Here is a 15,858-nt window from a genome sequence, read left to right as displayed (position 1 = left end):
CGGTATGGACGACAATGTAGGAGACGAACAGGAACCACTGCCCACAGGGCACTGGACGCCCACTTCATCACATGACGTATACATGGTGGACACACCAAAAGAAAATGACCACGAGGAATAGAAGGACGCAATGAAGGGTTGTCCCCTCGAGCAGCAGTCAAATCGGCGGCGTAAGCGCCGCTCCAAATCCCGCCTCGGCAGAAACAATGATCATACAGACCTAGCGTTAGAGCAGGGTGAACCATCCCCGGACCACGGCAACCCGGAGAATCAAACCGAACAACCCGATTCTGTCAAAGATAACAGTCCGGATGACATCACACCAGACAGACACCCGGAGCAACAGAATGCCCGTCAAAGGCTCGTTGCCACCACGAGGAGTCTAAAAAAGTAGAAGCAAAGGATCAAGGCAACGCAGGACACACTAAAAATCAGATGGTGTAAAGTACTCAATACAGCAGCGAAGTACGGCGGTAATTGCCCCACCAAGAGCTACACGAAACAGAAGTTGCTACCTGAATTCGACGAGGAGGCCTTAGATCCCCCGCAACCAAAAATTAAAACGGCCACCTGGCCGGATAGACGACCTCACGGCCAACATAGAGTGGCAAACAACGCCGCACATAAGCCACTACGTGATCCACGCGAGGGCTTGCATCAAAAGGATGGCACAACCAGATCCATCTATGGACCACGCAAGCGCGCTCCAGCATATGATGCAACACAACAAACATCGAAACAACACGGTAAACCCAGATATAGGGGTGCCGCACACCCCCTATGTTTCACCGATGAGGTGCTGGACCATGAATTTCGAGAGGGATTCAAACCCGTAAACATAGCGGCATACGACGGAACAACAGACCCTGGGGTCTGGATTGAGGACTATATCCTCCATATCCATATGGCTCGAGGAGATGATCTCCACGCCATCAAGTAGTTACCCCTCAAGCTCAAAGGGCCAGCTCGGCACTGGCTTAAAAGCCTCCCCGAAAACTCCATTGGAAGCTGGGAAGAGCTCGAAGATGCTTTTCGGGCAAATTTTCAAGGGACTTATGTCCGACCTCCAGATGCGGATGATTTGAGTCATATAACTCAATAGCCCGGAGAGTCAACCCGAAAGCTTTGGAACAGGTTTGTTACTAAAAAGAACCAAATAGTCGACTGTCCGGACGCCAAAGCCTTGGCAGCTTTTAAGCATAGCGTCCGCGATGAATGGCTGGCCAGACACCTCGGACAAGAAAAGCCGAGAACAATGACAGCGTTAACAAGCCTCATGACCCGCTTTTGCGCGGGTGAGGACAGCTGGCTAGCCATATGCAGCACCAGCGACCCAAGTACATCCGAAGTTAGAGATGAAAACGGGAAATCACGACGCAGCAAAAATAATAAGCAACGAAATAAAGCAGACAGCCCGAAGAACACGGCAGTAAACGCCGGATTCAGAAGCTCTCGGCCAGGTCAGCAAAAGCCGCCCCCTAAAGGCGCCAGAGATGAACTGTCCAGCCTGAACAAAATTCTAGACCAAATATGTCAGATCCATAGCACCCCTGGTAAACTCGCTAATCATACCCATAGAGAATGTTGGGTCTTCAAGCAATCCGGCAAGCTGAACGCCGTACACAAGGGGGAGGATACACCAAGCGAAGACGGGGATCAGCCTCTCAAGCAAGACACTGGGGAAGAAAAGAAATTTCCACCAGAAGTCAAAACAGTAAACGTGTTACACGTGATTAAGGGGAGAAATAAAGCGGCACTCCCGGAGAAATATGCCCAAGGGCCTATCACCGCGGAATCCTGCCACTGGTCGGCTCAACCGATCACTTTCGACCATCGGGATTACTCAGTAAATATCCGGCATGCAGGATGGGCTGCCTTGGTATTAGACCCAATAATTGATGGATACCATTTCACACGAGTCCTAATGGACGGTGGCAGCAGTCTAAACCTGATATATCAGGACACAATCCGCAAAATGGGGATAGACCCAACGAAAATTTGCCAAAACAATACTACCTTTAAAGGAGTAACGCCAGGCCCAGGGGCTCACTGCACGGGCTCCCTGCTACTAGAAGTTATATTCGGCTTCCCTGATAACTTCTGTAGCGAAAATTTAACCTTCCACATTGCTCCGTTCCAAAGTGGCTATCAAGCACTACTTGGACGCGAAGCTTTCGCTCGCTTTAACGCAATACCGCACTACGCTTCCCTCACGCTTAAGATGCCCGGTCCATGTGGCATCATTACAGTAAATGGAAATATGGAGCGATCCCTGCGCGCCTAAGAGAATGCGGCTGCCTGGGCAGCCGCACACTAAAACGTCCTCACCAACTAAAGTATTCGATAGGTCGTCAAGACCACGGACACGGTTAGACGAGTCTGACGTAGCTGTATGTAATTCGTACAGGTTTGATGGCCACACCCCTATCACAAATACAAGGGGCTCAACGCGCGCAGACCAGTGGCAATTTTTACTCATCTTGAATTATACATGGTTTTTTCAAAAAACCTACCTTTTTGCACGACAACTTTTCACCTAAGTTCCTCTCTTTTACAGATGACCATCGTGCTACACTCGTCTAGGATACGGCACAACGGAGACACATGCGCAGACGTGTAGTAGGGACCCGTTCCAAGGATTCTTTTTAGATTAAGACCCCGCGTCAACCTTTTTTACTGTCTCTTGTTGATAAACATCCCTCTGATTCTCAGTACAATTGAGAAGGATGCTGGCATCTTGGCATGTGGCTACGTCAGAATAATGCACGTACCTGAACACCCGGGGCTTCTTACAAAGGGCACTAATTAGGCCCGGTTCATACCATAAAGACCGAATACCTTAGGGAGTGTTCGGCGTCGCGAGTTTGGCCCTATATGCATCAGCTCCGAATCATGTCTTTGGTCAAATGTTGGGTTTGCCCGGCTCCTATGTTTTGGTACCTTACGTTCCGCTCTATCGGCTAAGGTAGCACTAGGAGAACTACTGCAATTGTGCCCTGGGTCATCCGGACGAGCACCTCAGTAGAGAAAGCCAAAAACTAACTGTCATGATATAGCGTGAGACTGGTCAACCACTCGATGACCTATCGGAATGTTATAATTCCTCCGCCTTAACGAAGGGCCATTTCCCGGCCAGGCATGTACGCACCCCGAATTTAGGAGAGTGCGGAGCCACCAGGGTCTATATAGTAGCCCCAGGGTCAAACTCCTATGGCTAAGTGAAAGTGTTAAAGCATTATAGTCTGGTTGCCTCATTCGCTGCGCTATCACCTCCTTAATAGGACCAAGACGTTGGGTTAAGTGTGAACACGCGTCTTCTACGAACACCTCCGCATTATATGTGTGGGGGCTGGCCGACGACTGCAATCTTTCAAGTTATACACATGTATACATAAACGGCCGCACAGGAGGCATCATATTACTTTCAGGCAAAAGTATAAACATAGCCTTAATAAATTTCATAAAAACATTTTTTTCGAGAGTATGCAAATTACGTACCTTAGCTTTATAGAAGATAGAAGGAGTAATCACAAGAGGGTATGTTCCGATGCCCAGCCACAGGCGGCTGTCACCACTTCATCCACTCCACACACACCACACGACTACTCTACGATGTTGAGCTCTCCTCTTCCTCGCACTACTGCTCACAAGAGAAATTCCTTGTGCACTGCCTCAGCTACTTCCGCTTCCGAGGCCGTGTTGCTGTTGCGAAACACTCTATTGTTCCTCTGCTTCCAAATGTTCCAGCATGCCGACGTGCATAGAGTATCAAAATCTTTGCGCACCCTTTTGTTGAAGCGCTTCCTCGAAGCCATCCACCAGTCACCCAGATTATGGTCCCTAGTAGGCGTGAGCTCAGTGTCGATGCCAAGTCTCCTGAATGTGAGAAACCAAACTTGCCTGGCATACACACATTGCACGAGTAGGTGCTCTACCATGTCCTCCTCCTGCTCACACAGGAAGCAGGGCGAACTATGATCTTGCAATCCATGCCTGTGCCTCCGGTCTGATGTCCAAATCCGGTGTTGGAGAGCTAGCCAGATGAAGATCTTACACGTTAGCGTCGCCCAGCAACGCCAAACAGCCGAAGCACATTGAAACCTAATGCCTCTATGGCACATCATCTTGTAGGCTGAACTTGCCGAGTAAGTGCCACTAGCATCCCACTGCCAGATTGGGACGTCCTCCAAGTTAGGCCTTAGCTCTATTTGTAGCAGTATCTCCCACAATCTTATGAACTGGAGCAGCTCCTTCGTGTCCATGTCTCCCCTGATATCTTGGGTCCAGGCATGTAGGAGAAGCGCTTCATTGACCTTCCTTCTATTCACCACTTGCTTGCTAACCTTTTGGATGAGGATTGGCGCGATGTCACTGATGTTAGAGCCATTGATCCTACGATCTCTCCAGAACAACACTTGTGAACCCTTGCCTACACTCCATTTTACCAAGCTATCGAATGCCTTCGTCACGTCTTTGCCCGAGTTGAAATTCAACCCTTGCCAAGGGCGATCCTTATCTGTCCGCTTCAACCACTCCCATCTCAATCTGAGTGCTGGACCCTGTTTGTAAAGATCCATGACTCCAAGACCTCCCAACTCTTTGGGGCGGCACACCCTTTTCCAAGACACCGCGCACTTGCCTCCCTGGATCTCATCCGTCCCGGCCCAGAAGAACGCGCGGCAGCCCTAGTCAATCTTCTCCAGCGCCCACTTGGGGGCCTCAGCCACGATCAAATGGTGTGTGGGCCGCGCTCGCACCACTTGGTTCACAAGGATCAAGCGCCCTGGCCTAGTCACCATGCCACGTTGCCATCCTGGCATTAGCTTCAACACACTGTCCACGATGGGCTGCCATTCCGATCTCGTGAGCTGCTTGATCCCCAACTTGAGCCCTAGATATTTGATGGGAAACTTCTCCATCCGCCAGGGCAGCGCCTGACGAACCATCTCCTCGTCCTCGTCGTGAGAGCAGATCAACACAGCCGAAGACTTAGAGAAATTGATCCTGAGCCCCGATGCTTCACCAAACATCGAGAGCACCTCCTTGACGAACCACATATCCGATCTCCACGGCCGAATAAAAATGATCACATCGTCCGCATACAGCGAGAGCCTTTGCATTGGCGTGCAGCCTGGCATTTTGCTAACCACATTCCATTCCTGCGCCTTGATCACAAGGGACGTGAGAACATCCATTGCAATGACAAACAGCAGCAGGGAAATGGAGTCTCCCTGCCTTAAACCACAAGCATGCATGAACTTCCTGCCTGTGCATCCATTGACCACCACTCGCGATCTGGAAGTCCTGAGCAGAATCGAGATCCATGATCTCCAGATGCTCGAGAAGCCCTTTGCCCTTAGCACTTCGAATAGAAAAGGCTACGACAAGGAGTCAAACGCACGCGATATATCCAACTTGAGCATTACTCCTTTCGTCCTCCTTTTGTGAAGTTTCCGTGCTAGCTGTCTCACAAGCAAGAAGTTGTCGTGAATATTCCTCCCCTTTATGAAAGCTGATTGGTTCATGTGGACCAATGCACTCATTCATGGCCGTAACCGCGTTGCCAACAGCTTCGAGGCCATCTTCGGAATGCTATGTAGCAGACAGATTGGTCTAAAATCCTTGATCTGGCAAGCGTCCGTTTTTTTTGGAATTAGAGTAATGAGCGCCTACTTGAGCCTCCCAAATCCACTCCCGTTGTTGCTAAAGATCTTGTGCATAGTAGCAATCACATCCCTTTTAACGATCGTCCGTGCTTTCTGGAAGAAAATCCCGATAAACCCATCCGGCCCCGGCGCACGATCCGAGGGCATGCCCTTCACCACCTTCCAGATTTCATCCTCATGGAAAACCAAGTCTTGGTCCACCAGATCTATTTGCTCGATGCCCAAAAACTCCAAATCCAGCGTGTGCTCGCGAGGCGCACAGGTGCCCAGTAACTCGCTATAAGCTTCGAAGAACGCCTCCTCCTTCCCAGCCTGATCAGTTATCGTGCGCCCATCCACCGAGATTGCAGGTATGAAGTTTTTTGCCTTCCTCCCATTTGCCACCAAGTGGAATAACTTGGTATTGGCGTCGCCCTCCTGTAACCATCGTAGCCGGGATTGTTGCCTTGCTATAGTTGTTTCCAACGAGGCCAGACCCCACACCAAGAGCTTTAGGGTTCAGCGCAGCCATCGTTCACCCTCCAACAGCAGCCGTGTCTCTTGAGCACAATCCAGATGCAGGATAACCAGATTTTTTAGGGCAATCTGGATCTTTATGTTCCTGACTTTCCGCTGTCCACAAGCTGTAAGATGTTTCCCGCAGTTCCTGAGTAGCACATCCAACCTCACAAATGGATCCGTGATGCTTTCCTCACAAGCCCACCCATCGCACACCGCATCCAAAAATCCATCCAGTTTCACCCTAAATAACTCAAATCTGAATCTTTTCCGCGGTTGCAGCTGGTCTTCCATCGTTAGAAACAAGGGACAATGATCTGATGTGTTGGTGGATAGGGCCTGCAACAAACACTCCGGGTACGCTAGCTCCCAGTCCACGGACACCAGGGCCCGGTCGATCTTTGTTAAGGTGGGGTTTTATCTCTCATTGCTCCATGTGAACCGCCTGCCATGTAGGAACAACTCCTTGAGAGCATTGTCATCGACAAATCTCTTGAAGCGACCCATCATTCTTCTGTCTAAGAGGGAGTTGTTTTTTTCCAAAGCATTAAGAATCATATTGAAATCTCCCACTGCCATCCATGGCCCTGGGCAGAGGCCTCGCCTAGCTGTCAGATCCTCCATCATGGCAATCTTTTGCTCATCCTCTTGCGGTCCATACACCACCGACAGCCACCAGGGTTGTCCCTCCCTAGGGGAGACATAGCCCGTGATGAAGTTAGTATCCAGCACCTTGTTAGATATGGATACCTTCGAGGAGTCCCACGCAATAAAAATGCCCCCACACGTATCAGACGAAGGAAGATACGCAAAACCATCATAAGCTGGCCCTAAGCACCGCATGATAATGTAAGTGTCTACATGCATGAGCTTAGTTTCTAAAATACACCATATGGCTACTTTCATCGAGTCCGCTAGCTCCCTAAGCGCATCCTTCTTTGCTGGACTGTTGAGCCCTAGCACATTCCAGCAAACCATCTCCAAAGCTGTGTACGACATAAAGAAGCCGGAAAGCTCCAATGTCCGTACCCGCCCGGCCACTCTACGTTACCATCACACTCTCCATGGCGCCAGTGAGGTCAACCGGCACCGTCTTCCCGAGGATGGCCGCTATCGCCTTGAGCTGAGGCTCACATAGTGGTGAGTCGAAGATGACCCGAAGCTGCTCCAACGCTCCCTCCGAAACGGGGAGATCATCCGCCGCAATGCCAAGGGCTTTGAGCAGCCCAGATTCTGCCGCCGACGCTCTGGACTTGGCGCGGTTGCCTGTACCCGCCGATCTTGTGTTGCGCCGTGGAGTGAATGGGTCTTGTCCCGCCCGCACACCTTTCATGGACTCAATCTCCTTTAGAAGTGGTGGAGCCAATTTTTTCAGCAGTCCGGAGCAAAAAGTTTTAATATTGCCCAATCAACTTGTTCTTTGACTAAGAGGCCCTCCTCCTCCCTTTGCATGGCACATGACGTGGTCATGTCAAGCGCCCCCACCATGTGCATGCCGCATGGGTCCCGCTCCAAAACAGCCAACACGGTCTCCTGACCGGTCGCCACGGGCCCCGCCTGCTCGGTATCCGATGAAGATACGGGCACCAACACCGACCCTACCCTAGCCTTAGGTTGGGAATCAGAGGCAATCACATCTGACACCGGGTCCCATCCGGCTGCTCGCATGCCGTCCTCGGAAACCCCGCCTGTGCAGCCTGATCCGATCCCTGCCGGATCGAGTGCGCCCTGGGCTCTCCCAGCGCATCCTCCGTCTCTCTGCCCGAGCGCTACGGTGGCCGCACCGGATCCCTGCCCTCTCCTGTCTCAATCTGCGCCAACTGTTCCAACTCCTGTGGCTCTGCACCCTTATCCTGATCACCAACCAACACTTTGTCTGCCTCGAGGCCCGCGCCATGACCCTGTGCTAGCTGGGAGGCACGTGATCCGAAGCCACCACCTGCAGGGTTTGTCTCCTATCACCCATGGTAATCCCAGGACTCGGTGTGACCAGCTCCACTGCTTGCACCACCCCATTGGGCACCGGAGGAGCCTGACCCCCCAGCCTATCCCCCGAGATTTGCGCGGAGTTTGAATTCCTTGGTCCTGGTCTCATCATTGGTCTCCTCACCGTATCCTTGCATGAGGGAAGCTGCCCCACTTGCACTTCCGACGTCATATCCGGAATCCTCCAGTCGGAGGGCCCCAGCCTACCCACCAGCGCCTGCTTGTACGAACCGAAGCCTGCACCGCCGGCCCCTGGCCTCTTCGGCCAGCCCCATGGTCGTCGCGGACACCGCGCGACCACGACTGCACCGTCCACTCACCGCCCGAGAACGAGCCGTCCGCACTGTCCGGCAGCCCGCTTTGCCCGCTGTCTCCATCCGATTCAGCTCTCCTCCAGTTATCCAGCGAGTTGAAATCCCGCAGCCTGCCAATGTGGATGAACGCAGGGTACTCCAGAAGCTGCCGATGCCTGGGCCGACGCGCCGCTTGATCCACTACCGGCTCCGGCACCCACAAACGCCGAAAAACCGGCACCTCGTCGGGATCAACACACTAGGCTCGCAGCTTGAACAATGAGAGATCCTCCCTGCTCTCCATTTCTGGCGCAAGTTCATCGATGAGACAGGAATTGCCGAGGAGCTCTGCCGCCGTGTCCCAAGACCAGGCCTGCGAGGGGATCCCTTCAATCATGAGGTCCACTTGGACGCGCATGAGCCTGGATGTAGCCTGCGCCTGCCTGAGCCATGGCCTGACGAAAATCTTGACGCCCTGATGCTCCACGAACAGCACCGCCAGCGCCCTGTTCCTGAACTCATGCGCCGCGAACACCACCAGAAAGTCCTCCGGGTGAAATTTGTGGACGGAAAACTTGTGTCTTGGAATGCCTAGTTGAGCCGAAATCACCTCCGCCGTCGTCGCACAGGACGTGGCCGGCCTGGCGCCACCCACGTAAGCCACCACTGCCAGCTTGAGCCTCCGCTCTAGATCCTCCATGCCCACCGAGCGCTGAACGATGCACACCTCCTCCGGCGCCCCCAAGAAGGCAGCACCGGCTACCTCAGGGGGAAAGCTGGGCGCAACTGGCGAGATGCGCGCCTGCGGCACGTTCTGCCTAAGCTCCAACAGCCTTTCCCCGAGAGGTGGCGACCGCCTCGGTGCCGGCTCCCGCCTGGAAACCTTGGCAATCACCACTCGCCGGAGCTCCTCCTCTGACATAGGGCTGCGCGGCAGGGTGCACTACGAAGAGACGTGCCCGGCATAGCATAGCGGATGCAGAGGGGGTCATTGGTGCAGTCTTGTCTCCTGTGCCCATCTTGGAAGCATCTGAAAGAGAGCCCGGAGAGGTCTGGCGGGATCAGTCTTCTCTCTAATGAAGTGGGGGAGTCCGCACGGATCTGGCCGCCTACACCTAGTTGGCGACACAGAGCCCGGCGGCGCCTCCACATAGCCTTGCGGGACGGCCCCGGCCTGTTCCCGCCTTTCTCCGGGACCTCCACCACTGCCGCGGCCGCCGTGCCCGCAGACGATGAGCGCGCCGAATCGCCAGAGGCTGAAAGCCCCAACCCCGATACCACCGGCCTCTCCCTCGGAAAGGTGGAGGAAACTGACGGCGGGCTGCGCGAGCCATCCGCCATGGTAACAGGGAGCGACGGGCCGGAGCGCCGGAGAGGACGAAGGCGGAGTGGACGCTGGGGCCGGAGTGGCCACCGGCGGGAACAAGGAGGTGGACGCCGGGGCCGGGGTGGCCGCCGGCGGAGGGGGAGAGGCTAGGAGCGGAGGGGGAGAGGCTAGCACTTGTTTCTCATCGCATAGAGAAATCGGGGTTTGTAACCGCAGGAGTCACGAGGAGGGAAAAACATTGTGCTTACAATGGGAATACATGTCACTCAAACATAATATTCTTCGAGCACTGGGCCTTTATCAAACGAGCACCCTCAAGAACCTCTTCGAAATAGTGCTCGGCAGCCACTCAGCCTATGGCCGAACCCTGCGCCGCAACAGTGGTAGCATCCATCTCCGCCCAGTATGCTTTAACACGGGCAAGGGCCATCCGCGAGCCTTCTATGCACGCCGACCTCTTCATCGCATTAATGCGCGGCACCACACCAAGGAACTGCTGCACTAAGCTGAAATAGCTGTTCGGCTTCGGCTTTTCCGGCCACAGCTGATCCACGAAAGACCTCATGGCGAGTCTGTACAACCTATTGAGTTCGGCCCATTCGGCTAGCTGATCAGTCAACGGAAGCGGACGCTCTGGAACGTTAAATTGCGACCAGAATAGCTTGTCCACTTCACGATCTATTTGATCTCGGAAGTATTTGGCCGCATTGACAGCGCTCGCCGCCAAGTCCATATATGCGTCTGCCAAACTCCATAGCCGATCCAGAGGGGCATACCGCGGATCTCCAAACTTCCTCCGCAGCATAAAGGGCTTCCCAGCCGCAATATCCCTGGCTTCACGCAACTCCTCCTTCTTCGCTCTCATAGCAGAGCAGGTGTCTTTGTTCGCCATCGTGGCCTTTTCAAGGTCCATTGCCTTCGCTCGGTTTTCTTTTTCAAGGAATTGGCAACGGTCGGCAGTGTCTTTTAACTTTACGGCCATCTTGGCCATCTTCTCTTTTCTCTCGCAATGCGCGGCCTTATCGGCTTTCAACTCTTCCGCCGCCTTCAAAGCGGCCACATTACTAATCCTTGCTTCTTCTTTGGCTCAGGCAAGCTCCGCCCGCAGGGTTTCCACGGTGGCAGCTCCATCTGCAGTCACAACATATTAAAGATACTGACATCATGCTGCTCTTACTATGTGGCATTCACCAGAAAATACCACTTACCATGTGCCTCATCAAGCCTCTTGCTAACAAGCTCGATGTCGGCATCCGCCGCATCCAGTTGCCGCTTCAGTTTGGCAAACTCATGAGTCCGACTAGCCACCGGAGCTCCCACTACCTGCACATTAAAGCGGTATGGTTATTGCCTGGGACTACGATCCTCTGTTTGCCGCTGTTCCCGGCGACAACCAGAGTCTCAGGGGCTACTATCTACATAGGGAACACCTAAAAATGTGCGGTACCATCACAAATGTACATCATTTTACGTACCTCAAAGCCCGCCAGTAGACTCATAAAGGCATCATGCAACCCGCTTTCGGTGGATGAAATCCTTTCCATCACTGTACCCATCAATGTATGGTGTCCTTCTGAGATGGCCGCTCGCTCCAACATCTCTCTCAGTACGTCCGACCGCATACCAGACGGCGCCGGACTCTTCTGTTTGCTCTCTTCGAGAGCTGGACGCTGGGGACTTCGGGTGACTATAGGATTATCTTCTGGCCTCAATGGATCCGGAGAGGCCCTCCGTGACGACACTTCAAAGTTGCCTGCTTCTTGAGCGGAGGAGTCCGGGGGAGGCGTTTCGCTCTCCATCATCTCCGGAAGAAGATCCCCCGAAGGCGAGCTCTGCTGAGAAGGGCTAAGATCCGAACGGCAAGATAAATACTTCGGTTGTTTTCCTTAGAGGTAAGGTAATATATCTTCACTATTAAAGTACTTTTTAATTACTTACAGCTTGTTAGAGGGCTGATCCCCGCGCATACTTTGTGCGGCAAGAGCACCCTCCAAGGCAGGACCCTCTGGTGGAGATTTCTTCTCCCGCTTAGTAACCTTGGTTTCCGAATCTTTAGAGGTAGTCCTCTTCCTTCCCCGGGGTGAGAGAATGTCAGATTCCTCCCCTCGGTTATCCTCCCTCACGGAGGCGCTCATTCCGTCGGTCGGAATAGGTAGCGGTGGAGGCCCGCTTTTGCCCTCATTATTCCCCCCTTTGTCTTCCTTTGAGGGCTCCGGGCAAGGTGCTAGCTCGAGCATCTTTTCCAGTACCGGATTTTCCAAGCCCTCAGGAAGGGGGGCCGAACACCGAATCATCTTCGCCTTTGTTATCCAGTCCTGGTCAAAGAGCGATCTCTCAGAAAAACGTCATGATAAATGAAAGACGGTGTGTTCGGCTAGAGGATAACTTACTTGGTCGGCGGTGCAGTTGCTGCTCAGGCCCACGTCCTCGGTAGTATCCGGACACTCTATCTGGGGTCCGAAGAATGATCTATACATCTCCTCATGCGTCAGTCCGAGGAAATTCTGAATAGCGTGCGGTCCTTCTGGGTTGATCTCCCACGTCCTTCTGGGTTGATCTCCCACATGCGAAGAGGTCGGCGTTTGCATGGCTGGATTCGTCAAACCAGCATGACTTGCATTACCATAATCAAACTGAAATCTCCTTCAAAGAGATTTTGAATGTGGCTTTGCAGTATAGGCACGTCCTTGGCAGGACCCCAGCTCAGCCCTCTGCTAATCCATGACATCAGTTGTGGCGGAGGGCCTGAGCGGAAAGCAGGGGCAGCCGCCCATTTGGCACTTCTGGGAGCTGTGATGTAAAACCACTCCCGTTGCCATAATCCAGACACCTCCGGAATAGAACCCTTTGGCCATGGAGCTCCGACGATCCTGCTTATTAATGCGCCTCCGCACGCTGCATGCCACCCCTCGACCATCTTCGGCTTCATGTCAAAGGTCTTGAGCCATAGGCCGAAGTGAGGGGTAATGCGGAGGAAAGCCTCACATACAACAATAAATGATGAGATGTGGAGAAAGGAGTCCAGGGATAGATCGTGGAATTCTAGCCCGTAATAAAACATCAGCCCCCTAACGAAGGGATCCAGAGTGAGGCCTAGACCTCGGAGGAAGTGGGAGATGAACACGACGTCTTCGTTGGGTTCAGGAGTAGGGACGACCTGCCCTCGGGCAGGCAGCCGATGCGAAACCTCGGCGGTTAGGTATCTAGCCTCCCTCAACTTCTTGATATCTTCTTCTGTAACGAAGGAGGGCATCCATCGGCCTTGAAGGCTCGATCCGGACATGATTGAAGGTCCGGACCACCTGACCTGGGCTTTGGGTGTTAGAACTCGAGGCGGGGGAAGGATTCGATTGAGCACGGGAGGGAAAGAGTAAAAGCCTTGTCCCTTTATAAAGAGGGTGAATATCAAGCGTCCTCTCCTTAGCCGTTTGGGACTTGCCTATGATCTAGGAGTCCTAGATGTGGTTGGGTTACCCACGACCGTATTGATGAGAATCCTGTAATTAGGGGAACACGACCTATGCTTTGACAAGACGTGTCAAAAAACTGCCTCGCGTTATGTGTGGAGCTGCTGAAGAAAAATGGTTTGAATAATTACCGGGCCATGGCATAATGTCGTGTTGCCAAAACGTCTCAGCAGATTAGATTTGTGGAAATATTATTCTCTCTATGGTGGTATGTGGAAACTTATTTTGCAGGGTCGGACACTATCCTTGTATTCAAATTCTTCCGTGATGTATTCGGAGGAGGAACCCGCCTTGCAATGCCATAGACAATACTGCGCGCTGGACTCATCGTCATTGAAGCCTGGTTCAGGGGCTACTGAGGGAGTCCTGGATTAGGGGGTCTCCGGACAGCCAGACTATATTCTTTGGCCGGACTGCTAGACTATGAAGATACAAGATTGAAGACTTCGTCTCGTATCCGGATGGGACTCTACTTGGCGTGGAAGGCAAGCTAGGCAATACGGATATGTATATCTCCTCCTTTGTAACCGACCTTGTGTAACCCTAGCCCTCTCAAGTGTCTATATAAATCGGAGGGTTTTAGTCCGTAGGACAACATACAATCATACCATAGGCTAGCTTCTAGGGTTTAGCCTCTCTGATCTCGTGGTAGATCTACCCTTGTACTACCCATATCCTCAATATTAATGGAGTAGGACGTAGGGTTTTACCTCCATCAAGAGGGACCTAACCTGGGTAAAACTTTGTGTCCCCTGCCTCCTGTTACCATCCGCCTAGACGCACAGTTCGGGACCCCCTACCCGAGATCCGCTAGTTTTGACACCGACAGCGGCATCGAAGTCGAAGTTGGGGTCGGCGTTCATAAGGTGGATGAAGACACGGGAGAAGGCGCGCTGAAGCAGGCCACGACCCCTCTCCTCCACAAGCTGCCGAGCTCTGGCAGATTGAGCTGCCAGGCGCGTCACCACCTCGGTGAAGAAGGTCAGGTGGCTAGCGTAGTCACTTGAGTGAGGGGTCGGGGCGTTCTCGTCGCAGATATGACCCAGGGCTCGCGAGCAGGCCTCATTGGCAATCTTGAGGGACGCCTCAGTCTTCGCGTTCTTGAGGTCACGATGATAATGACCAAGGTTGATGGCCACTCGTTGCTTGCGCCGCTCCTCCACCAACCGAAGACCTTCAGCCTCAAGACGCGAGTCGACACCAGCAAGCTCTCCACCAAGGCGGTTCATCGCGCCATCGCCTCCTGGAAGAGCTCGTGGCGGACCATGCTGTGCTCACGCTCGAGCTCGGACGCTCGGCCCACCTCGTCCTCCACCTCGGGGGCAGCGGGTGGAGCATCAAGTGGCGCGCCACCTTCTGGTTGGGGGCTGGGGGCTGGCACGGCCCCAGGCGCCAGCTAACCCTCACGAGGGGCCCGAACCAAACAAGGCCCGCTGCTTGAAGAAGACTCCAAGATCGAGGCTAGATAGCTACCAACCGTGACCAAGGGAGGAGCCATTAGCGCGCCTGCTGCGCTCTGAGCAAGGCCGCGAAGAAAGGACGGCGAAGGCCCAAGCTCGGGGTGCCTTGATGACGGACCAACTCCCCTGGCTGACCCCACGCCGTGGGCAGCGTCCGAGCCTGTAGCGCTGGAGCTTGGAGGGCGCAATGGGACAAGAGGTAGATGCTTCTCTAGAGATTTTGCGGCCTTAGCAGAAGGGGACCTGAGGGGACAATCGTCAGGTAAGGAAGGCGGCACATAGAAGATGACCTAGATAAGGTACTTACTCGTCGATAGCGATGTACTTCCATCGCTTCAACGGCCCGTAGATGTTGCTGCCGCTGGGGGATCCCTTCCTGTTGCGGAGCTCCTCGAAGTCCACACAAAGGAGACCAAAGCGCTGGACGTGACGGCCGGCGCGTGGCGGGGCCGAAGAAGAACCAAGAGGGATAGCCTCAGGGGAGCCCGGTTGTGGCGAACAGCCCGACTCTTTCTCGCTGCGACCTCCCGAGGCTCCTAGAGCCTCGCCCTTGGGAGCCGCATGCCACATCTCATCGGCAATCGACGCCTCAGGAGGGGCGTCGCAAGCTCCCGAGGACGACGCCCCCGGATCACCGCTCGGCATGTGATCCTCAACATCTGAGCACCCGGCCGCCGTCGCCGCTCGCTCCCCCGCACCGTCACCTGGGGCGAGCTCGGCACCGGCGGCAAAGAATGGGACCACGATGACGGGATTCTCACGGGGGCCCACCAAGCCAATTGGGCGCAGCCCCCACTCATCAAAGGAAGGCATGTTCGCAGCCAAGGTGACCTTGTTCTCACAGCGGTACAACATGCAGCTTTTCCTGGGCATCTTGTCCGGCAGAGGGACACCAGATAGGACCGTGAGCACCGTTTGCCGCGCAGCGAGGGGGAGCCCCTCCTCCTGAACCCTCATGTTGTCCTGTCTGTTGAGCAAGTCCCACATCGGGCGAGAATGGCGCTGAAGTGGAGACGCCCATGACCTATGGACCGCCACGCGTTAACCAAGGCCACAGGCTTTTGAGGCCCATGGTGCTCTGAACTTGACTCTTGGCTTCGTCCCGAAGCCAAGCCCGCGCACACCTTGGGCCCGGGGGCTACTGTCGGCGTTCTAGGAACG

At 54.0% G+C, this 15,858-nt stretch overlaps 2 pseudogenes; both read right to left on the bottom strand.

The window, feature by feature from the left end:
• Nucleotides 1–5,669: 5,669 nt before the first annotated feature.
• Nucleotides 5,670–7,163, bottom strand: LOC147990832 (uncharacterized; annotated as a pseudogene).
• Nucleotides 7,164–8,070: 907 nt separating this feature from the next.
• On the bottom strand, nt 8,071–9,784 carry LOC147990831 (uncharacterized; annotated as a pseudogene).
• Nucleotides 9,785–15,858: the final 6,074 nt, after the last annotated feature.

Source organism: Triticum urartu, chromosome 1A (genome assembly GCF_056163025.1).
Source record: "Triticum urartu cultivar PI428250 chromosome 1A, HENAU_Tu73, whole genome shotgun sequence".
In the NCBI taxonomy this organism is placed as follows: domain Eukaryota; kingdom Viridiplantae; phylum Streptophyta; class Magnoliopsida; order Poales; family Poaceae; genus Triticum; species Triticum urartu.
This window is presented reverse-complemented; position numbering and strand designations above follow the sequence as displayed.